The sequence below is a fragment of the Leiobunum rupestre genome, chromosome 3 (assembly GCF_980474605.1).
Source record: "Leiobunum rupestre chromosome 3, qqLeiRupe1.1.hap1, whole genome shotgun sequence".
Taxonomy (NCBI): Eukaryota; Metazoa; Arthropoda; class Arachnida; order Opiliones; family Sclerosomatidae; genus Leiobunum; species Leiobunum rupestre.
Window position 1 is genome coordinate 25,820,952 of NC_143386.1, and position 23,713 is coordinate 25,844,664.

At 41.7% G+C, this 23,713-nt stretch overlaps 61 non-coding genes across 61 annotated transcripts; all 61 read left to right on the forward strand.

Moving 5' to 3' along the window:
• The first annotated feature begins 334 nt into the window (after positions 1-334).
• On the forward strand, positions 335-407 carry TRNAV-AAC (transfer RNA valine (anticodon AAC)). The gene has a single exon. It is a non-coding gene; the product is annotated as a tRNA-Val (tRNA).
• A 331-nt stretch (positions 408-738) lies between these two features.
• Positions 739-811, forward strand: TRNAV-UAC (transfer RNA valine (anticodon UAC)). The gene has a single exon. It is a non-coding gene; the product is annotated as a tRNA-Val (tRNA).
• An 84-nt stretch (positions 812-895) lies between these two features.
• On the forward strand, positions 896-968 carry TRNAV-UAC (transfer RNA valine (anticodon UAC)). The gene has a single exon. It is a non-coding gene; the product is annotated as a tRNA-Val (tRNA).
• Positions 969-1,078: 110 nt separating this feature from the next.
• On the forward strand, positions 1,079-1,151 carry TRNAV-AAC (transfer RNA valine (anticodon AAC)). The gene has a single exon. It is a non-coding gene; the product is annotated as a tRNA-Val (tRNA).
• A 331-nt stretch (positions 1,152-1,482) lies between these two features.
• Positions 1,483-1,555, forward strand: TRNAV-UAC (transfer RNA valine (anticodon UAC)). Its single transcript has one exon. It is a non-coding gene; the product is annotated as a tRNA-Val (tRNA).
• A 292-nt stretch (positions 1,556-1,847) lies between these two features.
• On the forward strand, positions 1,848-1,920 carry TRNAV-AAC (transfer RNA valine (anticodon AAC)). Its single transcript has one exon. It is a non-coding gene; the product is annotated as a tRNA-Val (tRNA).
• Positions 1,921-2,251: 331 nt separating this feature from the next.
• TRNAV-UAC (transfer RNA valine (anticodon UAC)) lies at positions 2,252-2,324 on the forward strand. The gene has a single exon. It is a non-coding gene; the product is annotated as a tRNA-Val (tRNA).
• An 85-nt stretch (positions 2,325-2,409) lies between these two features.
• TRNAV-UAC (transfer RNA valine (anticodon UAC)) lies at positions 2,410-2,482 on the forward strand. The gene has a single exon. It is a non-coding gene; the product is annotated as a tRNA-Val (tRNA).
• Positions 2,483-2,592: 110 nt separating this feature from the next.
• Positions 2,593-2,665, forward strand: TRNAV-AAC (transfer RNA valine (anticodon AAC)). The gene has a single exon. It is a non-coding gene; the product is annotated as a tRNA-Val (tRNA).
• Positions 2,666-3,178: 513 nt separating this feature from the next.
• TRNAV-AAC (transfer RNA valine (anticodon AAC)) lies at positions 3,179-3,251 on the forward strand. The gene has a single exon. It is a non-coding gene; the product is annotated as a tRNA-Val (tRNA).
• A 331-nt stretch (positions 3,252-3,582) lies between these two features.
• Positions 3,583-3,655, forward strand: TRNAV-UAC (transfer RNA valine (anticodon UAC)). The gene has a single exon. It is a non-coding gene; the product is annotated as a tRNA-Val (tRNA).
• Positions 3,656-3,740: 85 nt separating this feature from the next.
• Positions 3,741-3,813, forward strand: TRNAV-UAC (transfer RNA valine (anticodon UAC)). Its single transcript has one exon. It is a non-coding gene; the product is annotated as a tRNA-Val (tRNA).
• An 85-nt stretch (positions 3,814-3,898) lies between these two features.
• Positions 3,899-3,971, forward strand: TRNAV-UAC (transfer RNA valine (anticodon UAC)). Its single transcript has one exon. It is a non-coding gene; the product is annotated as a tRNA-Val (tRNA).
• A 110-nt stretch (positions 3,972-4,081) lies between these two features.
• Positions 4,082-4,154, forward strand: TRNAV-UAC (transfer RNA valine (anticodon UAC)). The gene has a single exon. It is a non-coding gene; the product is annotated as a tRNA-Val (tRNA).
• An 85-nt stretch (positions 4,155-4,239) lies between these two features.
• Positions 4,240-4,312, forward strand: TRNAV-UAC (transfer RNA valine (anticodon UAC)). Its single transcript has one exon. It is a non-coding gene; the product is annotated as a tRNA-Val (tRNA).
• A 110-nt stretch (positions 4,313-4,422) lies between these two features.
• Positions 4,423-4,495, forward strand: TRNAV-AAC (transfer RNA valine (anticodon AAC)). Its single transcript has one exon. It is a non-coding gene; the product is annotated as a tRNA-Val (tRNA).
• Positions 4,496-4,580: 85 nt separating this feature from the next.
• On the forward strand, positions 4,581-4,653 carry TRNAV-UAC (transfer RNA valine (anticodon UAC)). The gene has a single exon. It is a non-coding gene; the product is annotated as a tRNA-Val (tRNA).
• A 110-nt stretch (positions 4,654-4,763) lies between these two features.
• Positions 4,764-4,836, forward strand: TRNAV-AAC (transfer RNA valine (anticodon AAC)). The gene has a single exon. It is a non-coding gene; the product is annotated as a tRNA-Val (tRNA).
• A 331-nt stretch (positions 4,837-5,167) lies between these two features.
• On the forward strand, positions 5,168-5,240 carry TRNAV-UAC (transfer RNA valine (anticodon UAC)). Its single transcript has one exon. It is a non-coding gene; the product is annotated as a tRNA-Val (tRNA).
• An 85-nt stretch (positions 5,241-5,325) lies between these two features.
• Positions 5,326-5,398, forward strand: TRNAV-UAC (transfer RNA valine (anticodon UAC)). Its single transcript has one exon. It is a non-coding gene; the product is annotated as a tRNA-Val (tRNA).
• A 110-nt stretch (positions 5,399-5,508) lies between these two features.
• On the forward strand, positions 5,509-5,581 carry TRNAV-AAC (transfer RNA valine (anticodon AAC)). Its single transcript has one exon. It is a non-coding gene; the product is annotated as a tRNA-Val (tRNA).
• Positions 5,582-5,912: 331 nt separating this feature from the next.
• Positions 5,913-5,985, forward strand: TRNAV-UAC (transfer RNA valine (anticodon UAC)). Its single transcript has one exon. It is a non-coding gene; the product is annotated as a tRNA-Val (tRNA).
• An 85-nt stretch (positions 5,986-6,070) lies between these two features.
• Positions 6,071-6,143, forward strand: TRNAV-UAC (transfer RNA valine (anticodon UAC)). The gene has a single exon. It is a non-coding gene; the product is annotated as a tRNA-Val (tRNA).
• A 110-nt stretch (positions 6,144-6,253) lies between these two features.
• TRNAV-AAC (transfer RNA valine (anticodon AAC)) lies at positions 6,254-6,326 on the forward strand. The gene has a single exon. It is a non-coding gene; the product is annotated as a tRNA-Val (tRNA).
• A 1,257-nt stretch (positions 6,327-7,583) lies between these two features.
• Positions 7,584-7,656, forward strand: TRNAV-AAC (transfer RNA valine (anticodon AAC)). Its single transcript has one exon. It is a non-coding gene; the product is annotated as a tRNA-Val (tRNA).
• Positions 7,657-8,319: 663 nt separating this feature from the next.
• TRNAV-AAC (transfer RNA valine (anticodon AAC)) lies at positions 8,320-8,392 on the forward strand. The gene has a single exon. It is a non-coding gene; the product is annotated as a tRNA-Val (tRNA).
• Positions 8,393-8,906: 514 nt separating this feature from the next.
• On the forward strand, positions 8,907-8,979 carry TRNAV-AAC (transfer RNA valine (anticodon AAC)). The gene has a single exon. It is a non-coding gene; the product is annotated as a tRNA-Val (tRNA).
• An 85-nt stretch (positions 8,980-9,064) lies between these two features.
• TRNAV-UAC (transfer RNA valine (anticodon UAC)) lies at positions 9,065-9,137 on the forward strand. The gene has a single exon. It is a non-coding gene; the product is annotated as a tRNA-Val (tRNA).
• Positions 9,138-9,247: 110 nt separating this feature from the next.
• TRNAV-AAC (transfer RNA valine (anticodon AAC)) lies at positions 9,248-9,320 on the forward strand. Its single transcript has one exon. It is a non-coding gene; the product is annotated as a tRNA-Val (tRNA).
• Positions 9,321-9,834: 514 nt separating this feature from the next.
• Positions 9,835-9,907, forward strand: TRNAV-AAC (transfer RNA valine (anticodon AAC)). Its single transcript has one exon. It is a non-coding gene; the product is annotated as a tRNA-Val (tRNA).
• A 243-nt stretch (positions 9,908-10,150) lies between these two features.
• TRNAV-AAC (transfer RNA valine (anticodon AAC)) lies at positions 10,151-10,223 on the forward strand. Its single transcript has one exon. It is a non-coding gene; the product is annotated as a tRNA-Val (tRNA).
• A 514-nt stretch (positions 10,224-10,737) lies between these two features.
• TRNAI-AAU (transfer RNA isoleucine (anticodon AAU)) lies at positions 10,738-10,810 on the forward strand. Its single transcript has one exon. It is a non-coding gene; the product is annotated as a tRNA-Ile (tRNA).
• An 85-nt stretch (positions 10,811-10,895) lies between these two features.
• Positions 10,896-10,968, forward strand: TRNAV-UAC (transfer RNA valine (anticodon UAC)). Its single transcript has one exon. It is a non-coding gene; the product is annotated as a tRNA-Val (tRNA).
• Positions 10,969-11,078: 110 nt separating this feature from the next.
• TRNAI-AAU (transfer RNA isoleucine (anticodon AAU)) lies at positions 11,079-11,151 on the forward strand. The gene has a single exon. It is a non-coding gene; the product is annotated as a tRNA-Ile (tRNA).
• A 268-nt stretch (positions 11,152-11,419) lies between these two features.
• Positions 11,420-11,492, forward strand: TRNAI-AAU (transfer RNA isoleucine (anticodon AAU)). The gene has a single exon. It is a non-coding gene; the product is annotated as a tRNA-Ile (tRNA).
• A 331-nt stretch (positions 11,493-11,823) lies between these two features.
• Positions 11,824-11,896, forward strand: TRNAV-UAC (transfer RNA valine (anticodon UAC)). Its single transcript has one exon. It is a non-coding gene; the product is annotated as a tRNA-Val (tRNA).
• Positions 11,897-12,321: 425 nt separating this feature from the next.
• On the forward strand, positions 12,322-12,394 carry TRNAV-AAC (transfer RNA valine (anticodon AAC)). The gene has a single exon. It is a non-coding gene; the product is annotated as a tRNA-Val (tRNA).
• Positions 12,395-12,637: 243 nt separating this feature from the next.
• Positions 12,638-12,710, forward strand: TRNAV-AAC (transfer RNA valine (anticodon AAC)). Its single transcript has one exon. It is a non-coding gene; the product is annotated as a tRNA-Val (tRNA).
• A 514-nt stretch (positions 12,711-13,224) lies between these two features.
• TRNAI-AAU (transfer RNA isoleucine (anticodon AAU)) lies at positions 13,225-13,297 on the forward strand. Its single transcript has one exon. It is a non-coding gene; the product is annotated as a tRNA-Ile (tRNA).
• An 85-nt stretch (positions 13,298-13,382) lies between these two features.
• Positions 13,383-13,455, forward strand: TRNAV-UAC (transfer RNA valine (anticodon UAC)). Its single transcript has one exon. It is a non-coding gene; the product is annotated as a tRNA-Val (tRNA).
• Positions 13,456-13,565: 110 nt separating this feature from the next.
• TRNAI-AAU (transfer RNA isoleucine (anticodon AAU)) lies at positions 13,566-13,638 on the forward strand. Its single transcript has one exon. It is a non-coding gene; the product is annotated as a tRNA-Ile (tRNA).
• A 268-nt stretch (positions 13,639-13,906) lies between these two features.
• TRNAI-AAU (transfer RNA isoleucine (anticodon AAU)) lies at positions 13,907-13,979 on the forward strand. The gene has a single exon. It is a non-coding gene; the product is annotated as a tRNA-Ile (tRNA).
• Positions 13,980-14,310: 331 nt separating this feature from the next.
• Positions 14,311-14,383, forward strand: TRNAV-UAC (transfer RNA valine (anticodon UAC)). Its single transcript has one exon. It is a non-coding gene; the product is annotated as a tRNA-Val (tRNA).
• Positions 14,384-14,808: 425 nt separating this feature from the next.
• On the forward strand, positions 14,809-14,881 carry TRNAV-AAC (transfer RNA valine (anticodon AAC)). The gene has a single exon. It is a non-coding gene; the product is annotated as a tRNA-Val (tRNA).
• Positions 14,882-15,124: 243 nt separating this feature from the next.
• Positions 15,125-15,197, forward strand: TRNAV-AAC (transfer RNA valine (anticodon AAC)). The gene has a single exon. It is a non-coding gene; the product is annotated as a tRNA-Val (tRNA).
• Positions 15,198-15,869: 672 nt separating this feature from the next.
• On the forward strand, positions 15,870-15,942 carry TRNAV-UAC (transfer RNA valine (anticodon UAC)). Its single transcript has one exon. It is a non-coding gene; the product is annotated as a tRNA-Val (tRNA).
• A 515-nt stretch (positions 15,943-16,457) lies between these two features.
• On the forward strand, positions 16,458-16,530 carry TRNAV-UAC (transfer RNA valine (anticodon UAC)). The gene has a single exon. It is a non-coding gene; the product is annotated as a tRNA-Val (tRNA).
• A 425-nt stretch (positions 16,531-16,955) lies between these two features.
• TRNAV-AAC (transfer RNA valine (anticodon AAC)) lies at positions 16,956-17,028 on the forward strand. The gene has a single exon. It is a non-coding gene; the product is annotated as a tRNA-Val (tRNA).
• Positions 17,029-17,454: 426 nt separating this feature from the next.
• TRNAV-AAC (transfer RNA valine (anticodon AAC)) lies at positions 17,455-17,527 on the forward strand. The gene has a single exon. It is a non-coding gene; the product is annotated as a tRNA-Val (tRNA).
• A 999-nt stretch (positions 17,528-18,526) lies between these two features.
• Positions 18,527-18,599, forward strand: TRNAV-AAC (transfer RNA valine (anticodon AAC)). Its single transcript has one exon. It is a non-coding gene; the product is annotated as a tRNA-Val (tRNA).
• Positions 18,600-18,930: 331 nt separating this feature from the next.
• Positions 18,931-19,003, forward strand: TRNAV-UAC (transfer RNA valine (anticodon UAC)). Its single transcript has one exon. It is a non-coding gene; the product is annotated as a tRNA-Val (tRNA).
• Positions 19,004-19,113: 110 nt separating this feature from the next.
• On the forward strand, positions 19,114-19,186 carry TRNAV-AAC (transfer RNA valine (anticodon AAC)). Its single transcript has one exon. It is a non-coding gene; the product is annotated as a tRNA-Val (tRNA).
• A 243-nt stretch (positions 19,187-19,429) lies between these two features.
• On the forward strand, positions 19,430-19,502 carry TRNAV-AAC (transfer RNA valine (anticodon AAC)). The gene has a single exon. It is a non-coding gene; the product is annotated as a tRNA-Val (tRNA).
• A 917-nt stretch (positions 19,503-20,419) lies between these two features.
• On the forward strand, positions 20,420-20,492 carry TRNAV-UAC (transfer RNA valine (anticodon UAC)). The gene has a single exon. It is a non-coding gene; the product is annotated as a tRNA-Val (tRNA).
• Positions 20,493-20,602: 110 nt separating this feature from the next.
• TRNAV-AAC (transfer RNA valine (anticodon AAC)) lies at positions 20,603-20,675 on the forward strand. Its single transcript has one exon. It is a non-coding gene; the product is annotated as a tRNA-Val (tRNA).
• A 243-nt stretch (positions 20,676-20,918) lies between these two features.
• On the forward strand, positions 20,919-20,991 carry TRNAV-AAC (transfer RNA valine (anticodon AAC)). The gene has a single exon. It is a non-coding gene; the product is annotated as a tRNA-Val (tRNA).
• A 331-nt stretch (positions 20,992-21,322) lies between these two features.
• Positions 21,323-21,395, forward strand: TRNAV-UAC (transfer RNA valine (anticodon UAC)). The gene has a single exon. It is a non-coding gene; the product is annotated as a tRNA-Val (tRNA).
• Positions 21,396-21,505: 110 nt separating this feature from the next.
• TRNAV-AAC (transfer RNA valine (anticodon AAC)) lies at positions 21,506-21,578 on the forward strand. Its single transcript has one exon. It is a non-coding gene; the product is annotated as a tRNA-Val (tRNA).
• A 243-nt stretch (positions 21,579-21,821) lies between these two features.
• Positions 21,822-21,894, forward strand: TRNAV-AAC (transfer RNA valine (anticodon AAC)). Its single transcript has one exon. It is a non-coding gene; the product is annotated as a tRNA-Val (tRNA).
• Positions 21,895-22,407: 513 nt separating this feature from the next.
• On the forward strand, positions 22,408-22,480 carry TRNAV-AAC (transfer RNA valine (anticodon AAC)). The gene has a single exon. It is a non-coding gene; the product is annotated as a tRNA-Val (tRNA).
• A 331-nt stretch (positions 22,481-22,811) lies between these two features.
• TRNAV-UAC (transfer RNA valine (anticodon UAC)) lies at positions 22,812-22,884 on the forward strand. The gene has a single exon. It is a non-coding gene; the product is annotated as a tRNA-Val (tRNA).
• Positions 22,885-23,713: the final 829 nt, after the last annotated feature.

Consider the following 23,713-nt stretch of genomic DNA (forward strand, 5'->3'; position numbering starts at 1 on the left):
AAAGATTGCAGAAAATATTTTGGTGGCAATGAAACGGTTTCTTCTTAATACCAAAAATATCCGTTTTAAAGAAATCCACTGGTTCAGGCCTTGGTCAAAATGCAACCCTATCTCCAAGACCATTTTCGTCAGTTCATGTTGCAGTCGCTAGCGTATCTATGGTGTAGTGGTTATCACGTCCGCTTTACACGCGGAAGGTCTCAGGTTGAGCCCTGATAGATACATAGAAGGTTGATATTTTAGCGATATGTGGACGAGTGAATTGGAGGCTCTCGGTCTCGAAAATTTGCCCATTTTTAAAACAGTTTCATCGTATTTACGATGGCAATGACGGGTATCTATGGTGTAGTGGTTATCACGTCCGCCTAACACGCGGAAGGTCCCAGGTTCGAGCCCTGGTAGATACATAATGTTCTTTTTTGACTTGTTGTTAGAACGAAACTTTCGGAGGTTTTTGGCAATTTTTTTAAATTGAAAAGTGACATATTTTGGGTCCTTGGTAGTATAGTGCTGAGTATCACCGCCTGTTTTACGGAAGACCTGAGTTAAATTCCCCGCCGGGGAGGCATGACCGGCTTCAGTTTTTAAAGATTGCAGAAAATATTTTGGTGGCAATGAAACGGTTTCTTCTTAATACCAAAAATATCCGTTTTAAAGAAATCCACTGGTTCAGGCCTTGGTCAAAATGCAACCCTATCTCCAAGACCATTTTCGTCAGTTCATGATGCAGTCGCTAGCGTATCTATGGTGTAGTGGTTATCACGTCCGCTTTACACGCGGATGGTCCCAGGTTCGAGCCCTGGTAGATACATAATGTTCTTTTTTGACTTGTTGTTAGAACGAAACTTTCGGAGGTTTTTGGCAATTTTTTAATTTGAAAAGTGAAATGTTTTGGGTATCTATGGTGTAGTGGTTATCACGTCCGCTTTACACGCGGAAGGTCTCAGGTTCGAGCCCTGATAGATACAAAGAAGGTTGATATTTTAGCGATATGTGGACGAGTGAATTGAAGGCTCTCGGTCTCGAAAATTTGCCCATTTTTAAAAAGGTTTCATCGTATTTACGTTGGCTATGACGGGTATCTATGGTGTAGTGGTTATCACGTCCGCCTAACACGCGGAAGGTCCCAGGTTCGAGCCCTGGTAGATACATAATGTTCTTTTTTGACTTGTTGTTAGAACGAAACTTTCGGAGGTTTTTGGCAATTTTTTTAAATTGAAAAGTGACATATTTTGGGTCCTTGGTAGTATAGTGCTGAGTATCACCGCCTGTTTTACGGAAGACCTGAGTTAAATTCCCCGCCGGGGAGGCATGACCGGCTTCAGTTTTTAAAGATTGCAGAAAATATTTTGGTGGCAATGAAACGGTTTCTTCTAAATACCAAAAATATCCGTTTTAAAGAAATCCACTGGTTCAGGCCTTGGTCAAAATGCAACCCTATCACCCAGACGATTTTCGTCAGTTCATGTTACAGTCGCTAGCGTATCTATGGTGTAGTGGTTGTCACGTCCGCTTTACACGCGGAAGGTCTCAGGTTCGAGCCCTGATAGATACAAAGAAGGTTGATATTTTAGCGATATGTGGACGAGTGAATTGGAGGCTCTCGGTCTCGAAAATTTATCCATTTTTAAAACAGTTTCATCGTATTTACGATGGCTATGATGGGTATCTATGGTGTAGTGGTTATCACGTCCGCTTTACACGCGGAAGGTCTCAGGTTGAGCCCTGATAGATACATAGAAGGTTGATATTTTAGCGATATGTGGACGAGTGAATTGGAGGCTCTCGGTCTCGAAAATTTGTCCATTTTTAAAACAGTTTCATCGTATTTACGATGGCAATGACGGGTATCTATGGTGTAGTGGTTATCACGTCCGCCTAACACGCGGAAGGTCCCAGGTTCGAGCCCTGGTAGATACATAATGTTCTTTTTTGACTTGTTGTTAGAACGAAACTTTCGGAGGTTTTTGGCAATTTTTTTAAATTGAAAAGTGACATATTTTGGGTCCTTGGTAGTATAGTGCTGAGTATCACCGCCTGTTTTACGGAAGACCTGAGTTAAATTCCCCGCCGGGGAGGCATGACCGGCTTCAGTTTTTAAAGATTGCAGAAAATATTTTGGTGGCAATGAAACGGTTTCTTCTTAATACCAAAAATATCCGTTTTAAAGAAATCCACTGGTTCAGGCCTTGGTCAAAATGCAACCCTATCTCCAAGACCATTTTCGTCAGTTCATGATGCAGTCGCTAGCGTATCTATGGTGTAGTGGTTATCACGTCCGCTTTACACGCGGATGGTCCCAGGTTCGAGCCCTGGTAGATACATAATGTTCTTTTTTGACTTGTTGTTAGACCGAAACTTTCGGAGGTTTTTGGCAATTTTTTTAATTTGAAAAGTGAAATGTTTTGGGTATCTATGGTGTAGTGGTTATCACGTCCGCTTTACACGCGGAAGGTCTCAGGTTCGAGCCCTGATAGATACAAAGAAGGTTGATATTTTAGCGATATGTGGACGAGTGAATTGAAGGCTCTCGGTCTCAAAAATTTGCCCATTTTTAAAAAGGTTTCATCGTATTTACGTTGGCTATGACGGGTATCTATGGTGTAGTGGTTATCACGTCCGCCTAACACGCGGAAGGTCCCAGGTTCGAGCCCTGGTAGATACATAATGTTCTTTTTTGACTTGTTGTTAGAACGAAACTTTCGGAGGTTTTTGGCAATTTTTTTAAATTGAAAAGTGACATATTTTGGGTCCTTGGTAGTATAGTGCTGAGTATCACCGCCTGTTTTACGGAAGACCTGAGTTAAATTCCCCGCCGGGGAGGCATGACCGGCTTCAGTTTTTAAAGATTGCAGAAAATATTTTGGTGGCAATGAAACGGTTTCTTCTTAATACCAAAAATATCCGTTTTAAAGAAATCCACTGGTTCAGGCCTTGGTCAAAATGCAACCCTATCTCCAAGACCATTTTCGTCAGTTCATGTTGCAGTCGCTAGCGTATCTATGGTGTAGTGGTTATCACGTCCGCTTTACACGCGGAAGGTCTCAGATTGAGCCCTGATAGATACATAGAAGGTTGATATTTTAGCGATATGTGGACGAGTGAATTGGAGGCTCTCGGTCTCGAAAATTTGCCCATTTTTAAAACAGTTTCATCGTATTTACGATGGCAATGACGGGTATCTATGGTGTAGTGGTTATCACGTCCGCCTAACACGCGGAAGGTCCCAGGTTCGAGCCCTGGTAGATACATAATGTTCTTTTTTGACTTGTTGTTAGAACGAAACTTTCGGAGGTTTTTGGCAATTTTTTTAAATTGAAAAGTGACATATTTTGGGTCCTTGGTAGTATAGTGCTGAGTATCACCGCCTGTTTTACGGAAGACCTGAGTTAAATTCCCCGCCGGGGAGGCATGACCGGCTTCAGTTTTTAAAGATTGCAGAAAATATTTTGGTGGCAATGAAACGGTTTCTTCTTAATACCAAAAATATCCGTTTTAAAGAAATCCACTGGTTCAGGCCTTGGTCAAAATGCAACCCTATCTCCAAGACCATTTTCGTCAGTTCATGATGCAGTCGCTAGCGTATCTATGGTGTAGTGGTTATCACGTCCGCTTTACACGCGGATGGTCCCAGGTTCGAGCCCTGGTAGATACATAATGTTCTTTTTTGACTTGTTGTTAGAACGAAACTTTCGGAGGTTTTTGGCAATTTTTTTAATTTGAAAAGTGAAATGTTTTGGGTATCTATGGTGTAGTGGTTATCACGTCCGCTTTACACGCGGATGGTCCCAGGTTCGAGCCCTGGTAGATACATAATGTTCTTTTTTGACTTGTTGTTAGAACGAAACTTTCGGAGGTTTTTGGCAATTTTTTTAATTTGAAAAGTGAAATGTTTTGGGTATCTATGGTGTAGTGGTTATCACGTCCGCTTTACACGCGGAAGGTCTCAGGTTCGAGCCCTGATAGATACAAAGAAGGTTGATATTTTAGCGATATGTGGACGAGTGAATTGAAGGCTCTCGGTCTCGAAAATTTGCCCATTTTTAAAAAGGTTTCATCGTATTTACGTTAGCTATGACGGGTATCTATGGTGTAGTGGTTATCACGTCCGCTTTACACGCGGATGGTCCCAGGTTCGAGCCCTGGTAGATACATAATGTTCTTTTTTGACTTGTTGTTAGAACGAAACTTTCGGAGGTTTTTGGCAATTTTTTTAATTTGAAAAGTGAAATGTTTTGGGTATCTATGGTGTAGTGGTTATCACGTCCGCTTTACACGCGGAAGGTCTCAGGTTCGAGCCCTGATAGATACAAAGAAGGTTGATATTTTAGCGATATGTGGACGAGTGAATTGAAGGCTCTCGGTCTCGAAAATTTGCCCATTTTTAAAAAGGTTTCATCGTATTTACGTTAGCTATGACGGGTATCTATGGTGTAGTGGTTATCACGTCCGCCTAACACGCGGAAGGTCCCAGGTTCGAGCCCTGGTAGATACATAATGTTCTTTTTTGACTTGTTGTTAGAACGAAACTTTCGGCGGTTTTTGGCAATTTTTTTAATTTGAAAAGTGAAATGTTTTGGGTATCTATGGTGTAGTGGTTATCACGTCCGCTTTACACGCGGAAGGTCTCAGGTTCGAGCCCTGATAGATACAAAGAAGGTTGATATTTTAGCGATATGTGGACGAGTGAATTGAAGGCTCTCGGTCTCGAAAATTTGCCCATTTTTAAAAAGGTTTCATCGTATTTACGTTGGCTATGACGGGTATCTATGGTGTAGTGGTTATCACGTCCGCCTAACACGCGGAAGGTCCCAGGTTCGAGCCCTGGTAGATACATAATGTTCTTTTTTGACTTGTTGTTAGAACGAAACTTTCGGAGGTTTTTGGCAATTTTTTTAAATTGAAAAGTGACATATTTTGGGTCCTTGGTAGTATAGTGCTGAGTATCACCGCCTGTTTTACGGAAGACCTGAGTTAAATTCCCCGCCGGGGAGGCATGACCGGCTTCAGTTTTTAAAGATTGCAGAAAATATTTTGGTGGCAATGAAACGGTTTCTTCTTAATACCAAAAATATCCGTTTTAAAGAAATCCACTGGTTCAGGCCTTGGTCAAAATGCAACCCTATCTCCAAGACCATTTTCGTCAGTTCATGATGCAATCGCTAGCGTATCTATGGTGTAGTGGTTATCACGTCCGCTTTACACGCGGATGGTCCCAGGTTCGAGCCCTGGTAGATACATAATGTTCTTTTTTGACTTGTTGTTAGAACGAAACTTTCGGAGGTTTTTGGCAATTTTTTTAATTTGAAAAGTGAAATGTTTTGGGTATCTATGGTGTAGTGGTTATCACGTCCGCTTTACACGCGGAAGGTCTCAGGTTCGAGCCCTGATAGATACAAAGAAGGTTGATATTTTAGCGATATGTGGACGAGTGAATTGAAGGCTCTCGGTCTCGAAAATTTGCCCATTTTTAAAAAGGTTTCATCGTATTTACGTTAGCTATGACGGGTATCTATGGTGTAGTGGTTATCACGTCCGCCTAACACGCGGAAGGTCCCAGGTTCGAGCCCTGGTAGATACATAATGTTCTTTTTTGACTTGTTGTTAGAACGAAACTTTCGGAGGTTTTTGGCAATTTTTTTAAATTGAAAAGTGACATATTTTGGGTCCTTGGTAGTATAGTGCTGAGTATCACCGCCTGTTTTACGGAAGACCTGAGTTAAATTCCCCGCCGGGGAGGCATGACCGGCTTCAGTTTTTAAAGATTGCAGAAAATATTTTGGTGGCAATGAAACGGTTTCTTCTTAATACCAAAAATATCCGTTTTAAAGAAATCCACTGGTTCAGGCCTTGGTCAAAATGCAACCCTATCTCCAAGACCATTTTCGTCAGTTCATGATGCAATCGCTAGCGTATCTATGGTGTAGTGGTTATCACGTCCGCTTTACACGCGGATGGTCCCAGGTTCGAGCCCTGGTAGATACATAATGTTCTTTTTTGACTTGTTGTTAGAACGAAACTTTCGGAGGTTTTTGGCAATTTTTTTAATTTGAAAAGTGAAATGTTTTGGGTATCTATGGTGTAGTGGTTATCACGTCCGCTTTACACGCGGAAGGTCTCAGGTTCGAGCCCTGATAGATACAAAGAAGGTTGATATTTTAGCGATATGTGGACGAGTGAATTGAAGGCTCTCGGTCTCGAAAATTTGCCCATTTTTAAAAAGGTTTCATCGTATTTACGTTAGCTATGACGGGTATCTATGGTGTAGTGGTTATCACGTCCGCCTAACACGCGGAAGGTCCCAGGTTCGAGCCCTGGTAGATACATAATGTTCTTTTTTGACTTGTTGTTAGAACGAAACTTTCGGAGGTTTTTGGCAATTTTTTTAAATTGAAAAGTGACATATTTTGGGTCCTTGGTAGTATAGTGCTGAGTATCACCGCCTGTTTTACGGAAGACCTGAGTTAAATTCCCCGCCGGGGAGGCATGACCGGCTTCAGTTTTTAAAGATTGCAGAAAATATTTTGGTGGCAATGAAACGGTTTCTTCTTAATACCAAAAATATCCGTTTTAAAGAAATCCACTGGTTCAGGCCTTGGTCAAAATGCAACCCTATCTCCAAGACCATTTTCGTCAGTTCATGTTGCAGTCGCTAGCGTATCTATGGTGTAGTGGTTATCACGTCCGCTTTACACGCGGAAGGTCTCAGGTTGAGCCCTGATAGATACATAGAAGGTTGATATTTTAGCGATATGTGGACGAGTGAATTGGAGGCTCTCGGTCTCGAAAATTTGCCCATTTTTAAAACAGTTTCATCGTATTTACGATGGCAATGACGGTTATCTATGGTGTAGTGGTTATCACGTCCGCCTAACACGCGGAAGGTCCCAGGTTCGAGCCCTGGTAGATACATAATGTTCTTTTTTGACTTGTTGTTAGAACGAAACTTTCGGAGGTTTTTGGCAATTTTTTTAAATTGAAAAGTGACATATTTTGGGTCCTTGGTAGTATAGTGCTGAGTATCACCGCCTGTTTTACGGAAGACCTGAGTTAAATTCCCCGCCGGGGAGGCATGACCGGCTTCAGTTTTTAAAGATTGCAGAAAATATTTTGGTGGCAATGAAACGGTTTCTTCTTAATACCAAAAATATCCGTTTTAAAGAAATCCACTGGTTCAGGCCTTGGTCAAAATGCAACCCTATCTCCAAGACCATTTTCGTCAGTTCATGATGCAGTCGCAAGCGTATCTATGGTGTAGTGGTTATCACGTCCGCTTTACACGCGGAAGGTCTCAGGTTGAGCCCTGATAGATACATAGAAGGTTGATATTTTAGCGATATGTGGACGAGTGAATTGGAGGCTCTCAGTCTCGAAAATTTGCCCATTTTTAAAACGGTTTCATCGTATTTACGATGGCTATGACGGGTATCTATGGTGTAGTGGTTATCACGTCCGCCTAACACGCGGATGGTCCCAGGTTCGAGCCCTGGTAGATACATAATGTTCTTGTTTGACTTGTTGTTAGAACGAAACTTTCGGAGGTTTTTGGCAATTTTTTTAAATTGAAAAGTGAAATGTTTTGGGTATCTATGGTGTAGTGGTTATCACGTCCGCCTAACACGCGGAAGGTCCCAGGTTCGAGCCCTGGTAGATACATAATGTTCTTTTTTGACTTGTTGTTAGAACGAAACTTTCGGAGGTTTTTGGCAATTTTTTTAAATTGAAAAGTGACATATTTTGGGTCCTTGGTAGTATAGTGCTGAGTATCACCGCCTGTTTTACGGAAGACCTGAGTTAAATTCCCCGCCGGGGAGGCATGACCGGCTTCAGTTTTTAAAGATTGCAGAAAATATTTTGGTGGCAATGAAACGGTTTCTTCTTAATACCAAAAATATCCGTTTTAAAGAAATCCACTGGTTCAGGCCTTGGTCAAAATGCAACCCTATCTCCAAGACCATTTTCGTCAGTTCATGTTGCAGTCGCTAGCGTATCTATGGTGTAGTGGTTATCACGTCCGCTTTACACGCGGAAGGTCTCAGGTTGAGCCCTGATAGATACATAGAAGGTTGATATTTTAGCGATATGTGGACGAGTGAATTGGAGGCTCTCGGTCTCGAAAATTTGCCCATTTTTAAAACGGTTTCATCGTATTTACGATGGCTATGACGGGTATCTATGGTTATCACGTCCGCCTAACACGCGGAAGGTCCCAGGTTCGAGCCCTGGTAGATACATAATGTTCTTTTTTGACTTGTTGTTAGAACGAAACTTTCGGAGGTTTTTGGCAATTTTTTTAAATTGAAAAGTGATAGGTTTTGGGTATCTATGGTGTAGTGGTTATCACGTCCGCCTAACACGCGGAAGGTCCCAGGTTCGAGCCCTGGTAGATACATAATGTTCTTTTTTGACTTGTTGTTAGAACGAAACTTTCGGAGGTTTTTGGCAACTTTTTTAAATTGAAAAGTGACATATTTTGGGTCCTTGGTAGTATAGTGCTGAGTATCACCGCCTGTTCTACGGAAGACCTGAGTTAAATTCCCCGCCGGGGAGGCATGACCGGCTTCAGTTTTTAAAGATTGCAGAAAATATTTTGGTGGCAATGAAACGGTTTCTTCTTAATACCAAAAATATCCGTTTTAAAGAAATCCACTGGTTCCGGCCTTGGTCAAAATGCAACCCTATCTCCAAGACGATTTTCGTCAGTTCATGTTGCAGTCGCTAGCGTATCTATGGTGTAGTGGTTATCACGTCCTCTTTACACGCGGAAGGTCTCAGGTTCGAGCCCTGATAGATACAAAGAAGGTTGATATTTTAGCGATATGTGGACGAGTGAATTGGAGGCTCTCGGTCTCGAAAATTTGCCCATTTTTAAAACAGTTTCATCGTATTTACGATGGCTATGACGGGTATCTATGGTGTAGTGGTTATCACGTCCGCCTAACACGCGGAAGGTCCCAGGTTCGAGCCCTGGTAGATACATAATGTTCTTTTTTGACTTGTTGTTAGAACGAAACTTTCGGAGATTTTTGGCAATTTTTTTAAATTGAAAAGTGATATGTTTTGGGTATCTATGGTGTAGTGGTTATCACGTCCGCTTTACACGCGGAAGGTCTCAGGTTCGAGCCCTGATAGATACAAAGAAGGTTGATATTTTAGCGATATGTGGACGAGTGAATTGAAGGCTCTCGGTCTCGAAAATTTGCCCATTTTTAAAACGGTTTCATCGTATTTACGTTGGCTATGACGGGTATCTATGGTGTAGTGGTTATCACGTCCGCCTAACACGCGGAAGGTCCCAGGTTCGAGCCCTGGTAGATACATAATGTTCTTTTTTGACTTGTTGTTAGAACGAAACTTTCGGAGGTTTTTGGCAACTTTTTTAAATTGAAAAGTGACATATTTTGGGTCCTTTGTAGTATAGTGCTGAGTATCACCGCCTGTTTTACGGAAGACCTGAGTTAAATTCCCCGTAGGGGAGGCATGACCGGCTTCAGTTTTTAAAGATTGCAGAAAATATTTTGGTGGCAATGAAACGGTTTCTTCTTAATACCAAAAATATCCGTTTTAAAGAAATCCACTGGTTCCGGCCTTGGTCAAAATGCAACCCTATCTCCAAGACGATTTTCGTCAGTTCATGTTGCAGTCGCTAGCGTATCTATGGTGTAGTGGTTATCACGTCCTCTTTACACGCGAAAGGTCTCAGGTTCGAGCCCTGATAGATACAAAGAAGGTTGATATTTTAGCGATATGTGGACGAGTGAATTGGAGGCTCTCGGTCTCGAAAATTTGCCCATTTTTAAAACAGTTTCATCGTATTTACGATGGCTATGACGGGTATCTATGGTGTAGTGGTTATCACGTCCGCCTAACACGCGGAAGGTCCCAGGTTCGAGCCCTGGTAGATACATAATGTTCTTTTTTGACTTGTTGTTAGAACGAAACTTTCGGAGGTTTTTGGCAATTTTTTTAAATTGAAAAGTGATATGTTTTGGGTATCTATGGTGTAGTGTTTATCACGTCCGCCTAACACGCGGAAGGTCCCAGGTTCGAGCCCTGGTAGAAACATAATGTTCTTTTTTGACTTGTTGTTAGAACGAAACTTTCGGAGGTTTTTGGCAATTTTTTTAAATTGAAAAGTGAAATGTTTTGGGTATCTATGGTGTAGTGGTTATCACGTCCGCCTAACACGCGGAAGGTCCCAGGTTCGAGCCCTGGTAGATACATAATGTTCTTTTTTGACTTGTTGTTAGAACGAAACTTTCGGAGGTTTTTGGCAACTTTTTTAAATTGAAAAGTGACATATTTTGGGTCCTTGGTAGTATAGTGCTGAGTATCACCGCCTGTTTTACGGAAGACCTGAGTTAAATTCCCCGTAGGGGAGGCATGACCGGCTTCAGTTTTTAAAGATTGCAGAAAATATTTTGGTGGCAATGAAACGGTTTCTTCTTAATACCAAAAATATCCGTTTTAAAGAAATCCACTGGTTCAGGCCTTGGTCAAAATGCAACCCTATCTCCAAGACGATTTTCGTCAGTTCATGTTGCAGTCGCTAGCGTATCTATGGTGTAGTGGTTATCACGTCCTCTTTACACGCGGAAGGTCTCAGGTTCGAGCCCTGATAGATACAAAGAAGATTGATATTTTAGCGATATGTGGACGAGTGAATTGGAGGCTCTCGGTCTCGAAAATTTGCCCATTTTTAAAACAGTTTCATCGTATTTACGATGGCTATGACGGGTATCTATGGTGTAGTGGTTATCACGTCCGCCTAATACGCGGAAGGTCCCAGGTTCGAGCCCTGGTAGATACATAATGTTCTTTTTTGACTTGTTGTTAGAACGAAACTTTCGGAGGTTTTTGGCAATTTTTTTAAATTGAAAAGTGATATGTTTTGGGTATCTATGGTGTAGTGGTTATCACGTCCGCTTTACACGCGGAAGGTCTCAGGTTCGAGCCCTGATAGATACAAAGAAGGTTGATATTTAAGCGATATGTGGACGAGTGAATTGGAGGCTCTCGGTCTCGAAAATTTGCCCATTTTTAAAACAGTTTCATCGTATTTACGACGGCTATGACGGGTATCTATGGTGTAGTGGTTATCACGTCCGCCTAATACGCGGAAGGTCCCAGGTTCGAGCCCTGGTAGATACATAATGTTCTTTTTTGACTTGTTGTTAGAACGAAACTTTCGGAGGTTTTTGGCAATTTTTTTAAATTGAAAAGTGAGATGTTTTGGGTATCTATGGTGTAGTGGTTATCACGTCCTCTTTACACGCGGAAGGTCTCAGGTTCGAGCCCTGATAGATACAAAGAAGATTGATATTTTAGCGATATGTGGACGAGTGAATTGGAGGCTCTCGGTCTCGAAAATTTGCCCATTTTTAAAACAGTTTCATCGTATTTACGATGGCTATGACGGGTATCTATGGTGTAGTGGTTATCACGTCCGCCTAATACGCGGAAGGTCCCAGGTTCGAGCCCTGGTAGATACATAATGTCCTTTTTTGACTTGTTGTTAGAACGAAACTTTCGGAGGTTTTTGGCAATTTTTTTAAATTGAAAAGTGACATATTTTGGGTCCTTGGTAGTATAGTGCTGAGTATCACCGCCTGTTTTACGGAAGACCTGAGTTAAATTCCCCGCCGGGGAGGCATAACCGGCTTCAGTTTTTAAAGATTGCAGAAAATATTTTGGTGGCAATGAAACGGTTTCTTCTTAATACCAAAAATATCCGTTTTAAAGAAATCCACTGGTTCAGGCCTTGGTCAAAATGCAACCCTATCTCCAAGACGATTTTCGTCAGTTCATGTTGCAGTCGCTAGCGTATCTATGGTGTAGTGGTTATCACGTCCGCTTTACACGCGGAAGGTCTCAGGTTCGAGCCCTGATAGATACAAAGAAGGTTGATATTTTAGCGATATGTGGACGAGTGCATTGGAGGCTCTCGGTCTCGAAAATTTGCCCATTTTTAAAACAGTTTCATCGTATTTACGATGGCTATGACGGGTATCTATGGTGTAGTGGTTATCACGTCCGCCTAACACGCGGAAGGTCCCAGGTTCGAGTCTGGTAGATACATAATGTTCTTTTTTGACTTGTTGTTAGAACGAAACTTTCGGAGGTTTTTGGCAATTTTTTTAAATTGAAAAGTGATATGTTTTGGGTATCTATGGTGTAGTGGTTATCACGTCCGCCTAACACGCGGAAGGTCCCAGGTTCGAGCCCTGGTAGAAACATAATGTTCTTTTTTGACTTGTTGTTAGAACGAAACTTTCGGAGGTTTTTGGCAATTTTTTTAAATTGAAAACTGAAATGTTTTGGGTATCTATGGTGTAGTGGTTATCACGTCCGCCTAACACGCGGAAGGTCCCAGGTTCGAGCCCTGGTAGATACATAATGTTCTTTTTTGACTTGTTGTTAGAACGAAACTTTCGGAGGTTTTTGGCAATTTTTTTAAATTGAAAAGTGAAATGTTTTGGGTATCTATGGTGTAGTGGTTATCACGTCCGCCTAACACGCGGAAGGTCCCAGGTTCGAGCCCTGGTAGAAACATAATGTTCTTTTATGACTTGTTGTTAGAACGAAACTTTCGGAGGTTTTTGGCAATTTTTTTAAATTGGAAAGTGAAATGTTTTGGGTATCTATGGTGTAGTGGTTATCACGTCCGCCTAACACGCGGAAGGTCCCAGGTTCGAGCCCTGGTAGATACATAATGTTCTTTTTTGACTTGTTGTTAGAACGAAACTTTCGGAGGTTTTTGGCAACTTTTTTAAATTGAAAAGTGACATATTTTGGGTCCTTGGTAGTATAGTGCTGAGTATCACCGCCTGTTTTACGGAAGACCTGAGTTAAATTCCCCGTAGGGGAGGCATGACCGGCTTCAGTTTTTAAAGATTGCAGAAAATATTTTGGTGGCAATGAAACGGTTTCTTCTTAATACCAAAAATATCCGTTTTAAAGAAATCCACTGGTTCAGGCCTTGGTCAAAATGCAACCCTATCTCCAAGACGATTTTCGTCAGTTCATGTTGCAGTCGCTAGCGTATCTATGGTGTAGTGGTTATCACGTCCTCTTTACACGCGGAAGGTCTCAGGTTCGAGCCCTGATAGATACAAAGAAGGTTGATATTTTAGCGATATGTGGACGAGTGAATTGGAGGCTCTCGGTCTCGAAAATTTGCCCATTTTTAAAACAGTTTCATCGTATTTACGATGGCTATGACGGGTATCTATGGTGTAGTGGTTATCACGTCCGCCTAATACGCGGAAGGTCCCAGGTTCGAGCCCTGGTAGATACATAATGTTCTTTTTTGACTTGTTGTTAGAACGAAACTTTCGGAGGTTTTTGGCAATTTTTTTAAATTGAAAAGTGATATGTTTTGGGTATCTATGGTGTAGTGGTTATCACGTCCGCTTTACACGCGGAAGGTCTCAGGTTCGAGCCCTGATAGATACAAAGAAGGTTGATATTTAAGCGATATGTGGACGAGTGAATTGGAGGCTCTCGGTCTCGAAAATTTGCCCATTTTTAAAACAGTTTCATCGTATTTACGATGGCTATGACGGGTATCTATGGTGTAGTGGTTATCACGTCCGCCTAATACGCGGAAGGTCCCAGGTTCGAGCCCTGGTAGATACATAATGTTCTTTTTTGACTTGTTGTTAGAACGAAACTTTCGGAGGTTTTTGGCAATTTTTTTAAATTGAAAAGTGAGATGTTTTGGGTATCTATGGTGTAGTGGTTATCACGTCCTCTTTACACGCGGAAGGTCTCAGGTTCGAGCCCTGATAGATACAAAGAAGATTGATATTTTAGCGATATGTGGACGAGTGAATTGGAGGCTCTCGGTCTCGAAAATTTGCCCATTTTTAAAACAGTTTCATCGTATTTACGATGGCTATGACGGGTGTCTATGGTGTAGTGGTTATCACGTCCGCCTAATACGCGGAAGGTCCCAGGTTCGAGCCCTGGTAGATACATAATGTCCTTTTTTGACTTGTTGTTAGAACGAAACTTTCGGAGGTTTTTGGCAATTTTTTTAAATTGAAAAGTGACATATTTTGGGTCCTTGGTAGTATAGTGCTGAGTATCACCGCCTGTTTTACGGAAGACCTGAGTTAAATTCCCCGCCGGGGAGGCATAACCGGCTTCAGTTTTTAAAGATTGCAGAAAATATTTTGGTGGCAATGAAACGGTTTCTTCTTAATACCAAAAATATCCGTTTTAAAGAAATCCACTGGTTCAGGCCTTGGTCAAAATGCAACCCTATCTCCAAGACGATTTTCGTCAGTTCATGTTGCAGTCGCTAGCGTATCTATGGTGTAGTGGTTATCACGTCCGCTTTACACGCGGAAGGTCTCAGGTTCGAGCCCTGATAGATACAAAGAAGGTTGATATTTTAGCGATATGTGGACGAGTGCATTGGAGGCTCTCGGTCTCGAAAATTTGCCCATTTTTAAAACAGTTTCATCGTATTTACGATGGCTATGACGGGTATCTATGGTGTAGTGGTTATCACGTCCGCCTAACACGCGGAAGGTCCCAGGTTCGAGTCTTGTAGATACATAATGTTCTTTTTTGACTTGTTGTTAGAACGAAACTTTCGGAGGTTTTTGGCAATTTTTTTAAATTGAAAAGTGATATGTTTTGGGTATCTATGGTGTAGTGGTTATCACGTCCGCCTAACACGCGGAAGGTCCCAGGTTCGAGCCCTGGTAGAAACATAATGTTCTTTTTTGACTTGTTGTTAGAACGAAACTTTCGGAGGTTTTTGGCAATTTTTTTAAATTGAAAAGTGAAATGTTTTGGGTATCTATGGTGTAGTGGTTATCACGTCCGCCTAACACGCGGAAGGTCCCAGGTTCGAGCCCTGGTAGATACATAATGTTCTTTTTTGACTTGTTGTTAGAACGAAACTTTCGGAGGTTTTTGGCAATTTTTTTAAATTGAAAAGTGAAATGTTTTGGGTATCTATGGTGTAGTGGTTATCACGTCCGCCTAACACGCGGAAGGTCCCAGGTTCGAGCCCTGGTAGAAACATAATGTTCTTTTTTGACTTGTTGTTAGAACGAAACTTTCGGAGGTTTTTGGCAATTTTTTTAAATTGAAAAGTGAAATGTTTTGGGTATCTATGGTGTAGTGGTTATCACGTCCGCCTAACACGCGGAAGGTCCCAGGTTCGAGCCCTGGTAGATACATAATGTTCTTTTTTGACTTGTTGTTAGAACGAAACTTTCGGAGGTTTTTGGCAACTTTTTTAAATTGAAAAGTGACATATTTTGGGTCCTTGGTAGTATAGTGCTGAGTATCACCGCCTGTTTTACGGAAGACCTGAGTTAAATTCCCCGTAGGGGAGGCATGACCGGCTTCAGTTTTTAAAGATTGCAGAAAATATTTTGGTGGCAATGAAACGGTTTCTTCTTAATACCAAAAATATCCGTTTTAAAGAAATCCACTGGTTCAGGCCTTGGTCAAAATGCAACCCTATCTCCAAGACGATTTTCGTCAGTTCATGTTGCAGTCGCTAGCGTATCTATGGTGTAGTGGTTATCACGTCCTCTTTACACGCGGAAGGTCTCAGGTTCGAGCCCTGATAGATACAAAGAAGGTTGATATTTTAGCGATATGTGGACGAGTGAATTGGAGGCTCTCGGTCTCGAAAATTTGCCCATTTTTAAAACAGTTTCATCGTATTTACGATGGCTATGACGGGTATCTATGGTGTAGTGGTTATCACGTCCGCCTAATACGCGGAAGGTCCCAGGTTCGAGCACTGGTAGATACATAATGTTCTTTTTTGACTTGTTGTTAGAACGAAACTTTCGGAGGTTTTTGGCAATTTTTTTAAATTGAAAAGTGAGATGTTTTGGGTATCTATGGTGTAGTGGTTATCACGTCCGCTTTACACGCGGAAGGTCTCAGGTTCGAGCCCTGATAGATACAAAGAAGGTTGATATTTTAGCGATATGTGGACGAGTGAATTGAAGGCTCTCGGTCTCGAAAATTTGCCCATTTTTAAAACGGTTTCATCGTATTTACGTTGGCTATGACGGGTATCTACGGTGTAGTGGTTATCACGTCCGCCTAACACGCGGAAGGTCCCAGGTTCGAGCCCTGGTAGATACATAATGTCCTTTTTTGACTTGTTGTTAGAACGAAACTTTCGGAGGTTTTTGGCAATTTTTTTAAATTGAAAAGTGACATATTTTGGGTCCTTGGTAGTATAGTGCTGAGTATCACCGCCTGTTTTACGGAAGACCTGAGTTAAATTCCCCGCCGGGGAGGCATAACCGGCTTCATTTTTTTAAAGATTGCAGAAAATATTTTGGTGGCAATGAAACGGTTTCTTCTTAATACCAAAAATATCCGTTTTAAAGAAATCCACTGGTTCAGGCCTTGGTCAAAATGCAACCCTATCTCCAAGACGATTTTCGTCAGTTCATGTTGCAGTCGCTAGCGTATCTATGGTGTAGTGGTTATCACGTCCGCTTTACACGCGGAAGGTCTCAGGTTCGAGCCCTGATAGATACAAAGAAGGTTGATATTTTAGCGATATGTGGACGAGTGCATTGGAGGCTCTCGGTCTCGAAAATTTGCCCATTTTTAAAACAGTTTCATCGTATTTACGATGGCTATGACGGGTATCTATGGTGTAGTGGTTATCACGTCCGCCTAACACGCGGAAGGTCCCAGGTTCGAGTCTGGTAGATACATAATGTTCTTTTTTGACTTGTTGTTAGAACGAAACTTTCGGAGGTTTTTGGCAATTTTTTTAAATTGAAAAGTGATATGTTTTGGGTATCTATGGTGTAGTGGTTATCACGTCCGCCTAACACGCGGAAGGTCCCAGGTTCGAGCCCTGGTAGAAACATAATGTTCTTTTTTGACTTGTTGTTAGAACGAAACTTTCGGAGGTTTTTGGCAATTTTTTTAAATTGAAAAGTGAAATGTTTTGGGTATCTATGGTGTAGTGGTTATCACGTCCGCCTAACACGCGGAAGGTCCCAGGTTCGAGCCCTGGTAGATACATAATGTTCTTTTTTGGCTTGTTGTTAGAACGAAACTTTCGGAGGTTTTTGGCAATTTTTTTAAATTGAAAAGTGAAATGTTTTGGGTATCTGTGGTGTAGTGGTTATCACGTCCGCCTAACACGCGGAAGGTCCCAGGTTCGAGCCCTGGTAGAAACATAATGTTCTTTTTTGACTTGTTGTTAGAACGAAACTTTCGGAGGTTTTTGGCAATTTTTTTAAATTGAAAAGTGAAATGTTTTGGGTATCTATGGTGTAGTGGTTATCACGTCCGCCTAACACGCGGAAGGTCTCAGGTTCGAGCCCTGATAGATACAAAGAAGGTTGATATTTTAGCGATATGTGGACGAGTGAATTGGAGGCTCTCGGTCTCGAAAATTTGCCCATTTTTAAAACGGTTTCATCGTATTTACGATGGTTATGACGGGTATCTATGGTGTAGTGGTTATCACGTCCGCCTAACACGCGGAAGGTCCCAGGTTCGAGCCCTGGTAGATACATAATGTTCTTTTTTGACTTGTTGTTAGAACGAAACTTTCGGAGGTTTTTGGCAATTTTTTTAAATTGAAAAGTGACATATTTTGGGTCCTTGGTAGTATAGTGCTGAGTATCACCGCCTGTTTTACGGAAGACCTGAGTTAAATTCCCCGCCGGGGAGGCATGACCGGCTTCAGTTTTTAAAGATTGCAGAAAATATTTTGGTGGCAATGAAACGGTTTCTTCTTAATACCAAAAATATCCGTTTTAAAGAAATCCACTGGTTCAGGCCTTGGTCAAAATGCAACCCTAACACGCGGAAGGTCCCAGGTTCGAGCCCTGGTAGAAACATAATGTTCTTTTTTGACTTGTTGTTAGAACGAAACTTTCGGAGGTTTTTGGCAATTTTTTTAAATTGAAAAGTGAAATGTTTTGGGTATCTATGGTGTAGTGGTTATCACGTCCGCCTAACACGCGGAAGGTCCCAGGTTCGAGCCCTGATAGATACATAATGTTCTTTTTTGACTTGTTGTTAGAACGAAACTTTCGGAGGTTTTTGGCAATTTTTTTAAATTGAAAAGTGACATTTTTTGGGTCCTTGCTAGTATAGTGCTGAGTATCACCGCCTGTTTTACGGAAGACCTGAGTTAAATTCCCCGCCGGGGAGGCATGACCGGCTTCAGTTTTTAAAGATTGCAGAAAATATTTTGGTGGCAATGAAACGGTTTCTTCTTAATACCAAAAATATCCGTTTTAAAGAAATCCAATGATTCAGGCCTTGGTCAAAATGCAACCCTATCACCCAGACGATTTTCGTCAGTTCATGTTACAGTCGCTAGCGTATCTATGGTGTAGTGGTTATCACGTCCGCTTTACACGCGGAAGGTCTCAGGTTGAGCCCTGATAGATACATAGAAGGTTGGTATTTTAGCGATATGTGGACGAGTGAATTGGAGGCTCTCGGTCTCGAAAATTTGCCCATTTTTAAAACGGTTTCATCGTATTTACGATGGCTATGACGGGTATCTATGGTGTAGTGGTTATCACGTCCGCCTAACACGCGGAAGGTCCCAGGTTCGAGCCCTGGTAGATACATAATGTTCTTTTTTGACTTGTTGTTAGAACGAAACTTTCGGAGGTTTTTAGCAATTTTTTTAAATTGAAAAGTGACATATTTTGGGTCCTTGGTAGTATAGTGCTGAGTATCACCGCCTGTTTTACGGAAGACCTGAGTTAAATACCCCGCCGGGGAGGCATGACCGGCTTCAGTTTTTAAAGATTGCAGAAAATATTTTGGTGGCAATGAAACGGTTTCTTCTTAATACCAAAAATATCCGTTTTAAAGAAATCCACTGGTTCAGGCCTTGGTCAAAATGCAACCCTATCTCCAAGACGATTTTCGTCAGTTCATGTTGCAGTCGCTAGCGTATCTATGGTGTAGTGGTTATCACGTCCGCTTTACACGCGGAAGGTCTCAGGTTCGAGCCCTGATAGTTACAAAGAAGGTTGATATTTTAGCGATATGTGGACGAGTGAATTGGAGGCTCTCGGTCTCGAAAATTTGCCCATTTTTAAAACAGTTTCATCGTATTTACGATGGCTATGACGGGTATCTATGGTGTAGTGGTTATCACGTCCGCCTAACACGCGGAAGGTCCCAGGTTCGAGCCCTGGTAGATACATAATGTTCTTTTTTGACTTGTTGTTAGAACGAAACTTTCGGAGGTTTTTGGCAATTTTTTTAAATTGAAAAGTGATATGTTTTGGGTATCTATGGTGTAGTGGTTATCACGTCCGCCTAACACGCGGAAGGTCCCAGGTTCGAGCCCTGGTAGAAACATAATTTTCTTTTTTGACTTGTTGTTAGAACGAAACTTTCGGAGGTTTTTGGCAATTTTTTTAAATTGAAAAGTGAAATGTTTTGGGTATCTATGGTGTAGTGGTTATCACGTCCGCCTAACACGCGGAAGGTCCCAGGTTCGAGCCCTGGTAGATACATAATGTTCTGTTTTGACTTGTTGTTAAAAAGACAATTTCGGAGGTTTTTGGCAATTTTTTTAAATTGAAAAGTGACATATTTTGGGTCCTTGGTAGTATAGTGCTGAGTATCACCGCCTGTTTTACGGAAGACCTGAGTTAAATTCCCCGCCGGGGAGGCATGACCGGCTTCAGTTTTTAAAGATTAAAGAAAATATTTTGGTGGCAATGAAACGGTTTCTTCTTAATACCAAAAATATCCGTTTTAAAGAAATCCACTGGTTCAGGCCTTGGTCAAAATGCAACCCTATCTCCAAGACCATTTTCGTCAGTTCATGTTGCAGTCGCTAGCGTATCTATGGTGTAGTGGTTATCACGTCCGCTTTACACGCGGAAGGTCTCAGGTTGAGCCCTGATAGATACATAGAAGGTTGATATTTTAGCGATATGTGGACGAGTGAATTGGAGGCTCTCGGTCTCGAAAATTTGCCCATTTTTAAAACGGTTTCATCGTATTTACGATGGCTATGACGGGTATCTATGGTGTAGTGGTTATCACGTCCGCCTAACACGCGGAAGGTCCCAGATTCGAGCCCTGGTAGATACATAATGTTCTTTTTTGACTTGTTGTTAGAACGAAACTTTCGGAGGTTTTTAGCAATTTTTTTAAATTGAAAAGTGACATATTTTGGGTCCTTGGTAGTATAGTGCTGAGTATCACCGCCTGTTTTACGGAAGACCTGAGTTAAATACCCCGCCGGGGAGGCATGACCGGCTTCAGTTTTTAAAGATTGCAGAAAATATTTTGGTGGCAATGAAACGGTTTCTTCTCAATACCAAAAATATCCGTTTTAAAGAAATCCACTGGTTCAGGCCTTGGTCAAAATGCAACCCTATCTCCAAGACGATTTTCGTCAGTTCATGTTGCAGTCGCTAGCGTATCTATGGTGTAGTGGTTATCACGTCCGCTTTACAAGCGGAAGGTCTCAGGTTCGAGCCCTGATAGATACAAAGAAGGTTGATATTTTAGCGATATGTGGACGAGTGAATTGGAGGCTCTCGGTCTCGAAAATTTGCCCATTTTTAAAACAGTTTCATCGTATTTACGATGGCTATGACGGGTATCTATGGTGTAGTGGTTATCACGTCCGCCTAACACGCGGAAGGTCCCAGGTTCGAGCCCTGGTAGATACATAATGTTCTTTTTTGACTTGTTGTTAGAACGAAACTTTCGGAGGTTTTTGGCAATTTTTTTAAATTGAAAAGTGATATGTTGTGGGTACCTATGGTGTAGTGGTTATCACGTCCGCCTAACACGCGGAAGGTCCCAGGTTCGAGCCCTGGTAGAAACATAATTTTCTTTTTTGACTTGTTGTTAGAACGAAACTTTCGGAGGTTTTTGGCAATTTTTTTAAATTGAAAAGTGAAATGTTTTGGGTATCTATGGTGTAGTGGTTATCACGTCCGCCTAACACGCGGAAGGTCCCAGGTTCGAGCCCTGGTAGATACATAATGTTCTGTTTTGACTTGTTGTTAGAACGAAACTTTCGGAGGTTTTTGGCAATTTTTTTAAATTGAAAAGTGACATATTTTGGGTCCTTGGTAGTATAGTGCTGAGTATCACCGCCTGTTTTACGGAAGACCTGAGTTAAATACCCCGCCGGGGAGGCATGACCGGCTTCAGTTTTTAAAGATTGCAGAAAATATTTTGGTGGCAATGAAACGGTTTCTTCTCAATACCAAAAATATCCGTTTTAAAGAAATCCACTGGTTCAGGCCTTGGTCAAAATGCAACCCTATCTCCAAGACGATTTTCGTCAGTTCATGTTGCAGTCGCTAGCGTATCTATGGTGTAGTGGTTATCACGTCCGCTTTACAAGCGGAAGGTCTCAGGTTCGAGCCCTGATAGATACAAAGAAGGTTGATATTTTAGCGATATGTGGACGAGTGAATTGGAGGCTCTCGGTCTCGAAAATTTGCCCATTTTTAAAACAGTTTCATCGTATTTACGATGGCTATGACGGGTATCTATGGTGTAGTGGTTATCACGTCCGCCTAACACGCGGAAGGTCCCAGGTTCGAGCCCTGGTAGATACATAATGTTCTTTTTTGACTTGTTGTTAGAACGAAACTTTCGGAGGTTTTTGGCAATTTTTTTAAATTGAAAAGTGATATGTTTTGGGTATCTATGGTGTAGTGGTTATCACGTCCGCCTAACACGCGGAAGGTCCCAGGTTCGAGCCCTGGTAGAAACATAATTTTCTTTTTTGACTTGTTGTTAGAACGAAACTTTCGGAGGTTTTTGGCAATTTTTTTAAGTTGAAAAGTGAAATGTTTTGGGTATCTATGGTGTAGTGGTTATCACGTCCGCCTAACACGCGGAAGGTCCCAGGTTCGAGCCCTGGTAGATACATAATGTTCTGTTTTGACTTGTTGTTAGAACGAAACTTTCGGAGGTTTTTGGCAATTTTTTTAAATTGAAAAGTGACATATTTTGGGTCCTTGGTAGTATAGTGCTGAGTATCACCGCCTGTTTTACGGAAGACCTGAGTTAAATTCCCCGCCGGGGAGGCATGACCGGCTTCAGTTTTTAAAGATTGCAGAAAATATTTTGGTGGCAATGAAACGGTTTCTTCTTAATACCAAAAATATCCGTTTTAAAGAAATCCACTGGTTCAGGCCTTGGTCAAAATGCAACCCTATCTCCAAGACCATTTTCGTCAGTTCATGTTGCAGTCGCTAGCGTATCTATGGTGTAGTGGTTATCACGTCCGCTTTACACGCGGAATGTCTCAGGTTGAGCCCTGATAGATACATAGAAGGTTGATATTTTAGCGATATGTGGACGAGTGAATTGGAGGCTCTCGGTCTCGAAAATTTGCCCATTTTTAAAACGGTTTCATCGTATTTACGATGGCTATGACGGGTATCTATGGTGTAGTGGTTATCACGTCCGCCTAACACGCGGAAGGTCCCAGGTTCGAGCCCTGGTAGATACATAATGTTCTTTTTTGACTTGTTGTTAGAACGAAACTTTCGGAGGTTTTTAGCAATTTTTTTAAATTGAAAAGTGACATATTTTGGGTCCTTGGTAGTATAGTGCTGAGTATCACCGCCTGTTTTACGGAAGACCTGAGTTAAATACCCCGCCGGGGAGGCATGACCGGCTTCAGTTTTTAAAGATTGCAGAAAATATTTTGGTGGCAATGAAACGGTTTCTTCTCAATACCAAAAATATCCGTTTTAAAGAAATCCACTGGTTCAGGCCTTGGTCAAAATGCAACCCTATCTCCAAGACGATTTTCTTCAGTTCATGTTGCAGTCGCTAGCGTATCTATGGTGTAGTGGTTATCACGTCCGCTTTACAAGCGGAAGGTCTCAGGTTCGAGCCCTGATAGATACAAAGAAGGTTGATATTTTAGCGATATGTGGACGAGTGAATTGGAGGCTCTCGGTCTCGAAAATTTGCCCATTTTTAAAACAGTTTCATCGTATTTACGATGGCTATGACGGGTATCTATGGTGTAGTGGTTATCACGTCCGCCTAACACGCGAAAGGTCCCAGGTTCGAGCCCTGGTAGATACATAATGTTCTTTTTTGACTTGTTGTTAGAACGAAACTTTCGGAGGTTTTTGGCAATTTTTTTAAATTGAAAAGTGATATGTTTTGGGTATCTATGGTGTAGTGGTTATCACGTCCGCCTAACACGCGGAAGGTCCCAGGTTCGAGCCCTGGTAGAAACATAATTTTCTTTTTTGACTTGTTGTTAGAACGAAACTTTCGGAGGTTTTTGGCAATTTTTTTAAATTGAAAAGTGAAATGTTTTGGGTATCTATGGTGTAGTGATTATCACGTCCGCCTAACACGCGGAAGGTCCCAGGTTCGAGCCCTGGTAGATACATAATGTTCTGTTTTGACTTGTTGTTAGAACGAAACTTTCGGAGGTTTTTGGCAATTTTTTTAAATTGAAAAGTGACATATTTTGGGTCCTTGGTAGTATAGTGCTGAGTATCACCGCCTGTTTTACGGAAGACCTGAGTTAAATTCCCCGCCGGGGAGGCATGACCGGCTTCAGTTTTTAAAGATTAAAGAAAATATTTTGGTGGCAATGAAACGGTTTCTTCTTAATACCAAAAATATCCGTTTTAAAGAAATCCACTGGTTCAGGCCTTGGTCAAAATGCAACCCTATCTCCAAGACCATTTTCCTCAGTTCATGTTGCAGTCGCTAG